This window comes from Lissotriton vulgaris, unplaced genomic scaffold (genome assembly GCF_964263255.1).
Source record: "Lissotriton vulgaris unplaced genomic scaffold, aLisVul1.2 SCAFFOLD_3252, whole genome shotgun sequence".
Classification (NCBI taxonomy): Eukaryota; Metazoa; Chordata; class Amphibia; order Caudata; family Salamandridae; genus Lissotriton; species Lissotriton vulgaris.
The window spans coordinates 220,210-223,026 of NW_028248505.1; positions in this window are offsets into that span (position 1 = coordinate 220,210).

Consider the following 2,817-nt stretch of genomic DNA (forward strand, 5'->3'; position numbering starts at 1 on the left):
CCTGAGATATTCCGTAGTAAAATTGTGAAAGCTTGTAGTATAAACTTCGACGCATGTTTAGACCCGGAAATAAAGGACTCTGAAAATATAATTAATTTCAGAGAGATTATTGCCAACATAAAAAAGGGTCTATGGGTTGATGTTAAGGCTAACAAGTGTAAAGCGAGAAACAAAGGTTGGTTTACACCGGAATGTAGCAAAGCTCACAAACTGCTAAAATTGGCTCTGCAGCAGCAAGTGAGAAATTAATCCCTGATAAGGGTCTTACGTAAGGAGTACAAAACAGCACTTAAAACTCAAAAGGAGTTTTAAAAAAATAAAGCATGGTCCGCCATTCTGGAAGCCTCAGAACTAAAGGACATGACTGCTTTTTGAAAAGCAGTCAATGCACCTTTTTTTAAGGATAGTTCAAAGGCCCGTATGGAGATAGCCGTAAGTGAGGAAGATTGGGTGAAGCATTTTGAAACTCTATACAAAACAGCAGTATCCACCACCGATCTTATAAAGGAACCTATGGTTAAGGAGAAATATGTAGAAAGCCATCAACTTAATTTCCAACTCGATGAGGTAATTAAGGGTATCAAGTCTAGTCTTGGGGGCAAGGCACCAGGGCCCGACTGTGTCCCAGTAGACATCTTTAAAAAGAACATCGATCTTTGGGCTCCGATACTTACCAGGATCTTTAATGCCACCTGTTCTAAAGGATTACTTGATACTTGGTATAAATCGATCATTATTCCAATATTTAAAAAAGGAGATAGATCCAGCTGTGCCTGTTATCGGCCCATATCATTACTTGACTCTACCATAAAAATTATGGGGAGAGTCATTTTAGATAGACTCCAGAAATGGGCAGAGGAACACCACATTATAAGCGATCTCCAATATGGGTTCCGAGAAGGAGTTGGCCCAACTGAGCAAGTACTTAATCTATCAATGCTGATTGAGAAATATACCACGGCTAAGGGAGGTAGACTCTATCTAACATTTTTAGACCTCACTTCAGCATTTGATTTTGTAAACCAGGGCAAATTATGGGTAATCCTAACTAGCCTGGGAGTAGAAGCTAATATCATCAGCTTTTTAAGAGAACTATACAATGGAGCTGGTGCAATGGTCAGATTAGGCTTAAATGGTGGGTGCACAAGGGAATTCAGAGTGGGAAGGGGCGTGAGGCAGGGGTGCGTCCTTGCCCCATTCCTATTCTCTATCTACATTAACAACTTAGAGGACTCACTCCTAAAGGAATGTAATGACATGCCAAGTGCCATGACTCGCCGGTTACCTGCACTTATTTATGCAGATGATACGGTGCTTATGGCCAGAACCCCACTAGCTATGCAGGACATGATTTCGTCTTTTAGTGGTTTTATGGACAAACTCGAACTTCAAATTAACTGTACCAAGACATTTGTGATGAATTGTGGGGAAATGCTCGACAAAAGAAGAAAACAATGTTTATTGGTTCAACCCCACTACAGCATACCCCGACTTTTTCGTATTTGGGGATTCTTTTTGATTATACTGGGAACTGGAACAGGGCAATACAGGCCAGGAACCTACTCTTCTCCAAAGCTATAATGGCCCTCAAGTCCTTTAGCAAAAAGATGGGCAAAAAGCCAGTTAAAGAGTTGTTATATATTTATAAGAGCAGCTGTGTCTCAGTAGCGTTATATGGGGCTGGTATTTGGGGTAATCTAAATGTTAATAGTTTGCAAATAAGTGAAAATAATTTTTTACGATTTCTATTGTCACTCCCATTGAGCACGTCAAACTATAACTGCCACACAGAACTGGGTATCTATTTTTTGGAAGACCTAATTAAAATTCAACCGTTGCTGCTTTGGCATCGGGTATGGACTACTGAGAGATGTCATTTAAACCGACTGATCTTGGGAGATGTGTTAAAGTTGGACGGGGCCAAAAGGATAAAATGGCTACGCTACATAAAAACTGCTTTTAATAACATCAAGCACCCGGAGTATTTTGATGAGCCAGAAACTATGTTCAATATTACTAGGAAGACTCTCAAACAATCGTGCCTAGACTTTATGGTGAATCAAAGAGAATCAGTTGAAATGGTAAAAAAGACTGTGATTTCCCATCAAATGATTACTAAAGGAGGGACTTTCCAGCCTTATCTAAACTTACAAATGAATGACCATGAAAGGTTCCTATTGATAAGATTTAGATTTGAATATTGTTTAGATTACTGAGCTTCCCAGCCACAAATGACTGGTCCACGGTTCTGTGTACATGCCCTTGCGACAATGTATCTGATCAATCGGATATTCATATCTTATTTTTTTGTAGATTTTATGTGACATCTAGAAGGAGATGGATTATCCCAATTTTAAAAGATATGAATTTGAGACAGTGTCGTCCTGCATTTCTGGCCATACAGACCTTTGAAGACATTTTTACCGTTTCTTCAGTGGCGGCGTTTCTTAAAAGTGTATTTTATCTGCGCAAGACGATGATAATATGACTTTTGCTTGTGTATAAATACTTAGTATAGTTTGTTTTCCTAAATTGATTGTTAATTGATGTTTGATGATTGTAAAAATTTAATGTGATTTTATGCACTTTTATGGTTATGAAATATAACCGAATAAAGTTTTCTGAACTGAACTGAGTGACCCTCTCCCAGACCTGCTTTCCCAGAACCCTGATGATGGTTCAGTTGATGGAGTAGCCTTGGAAGGCAGCCTCACTGAGCAGCAACAGATGGACTGCAGACAGGTGTTGCAGGCCCATAGACACATGTTTTCACTCACACCCAGTCAAACTAACTGGTGCACCCATGAGGTGGACACT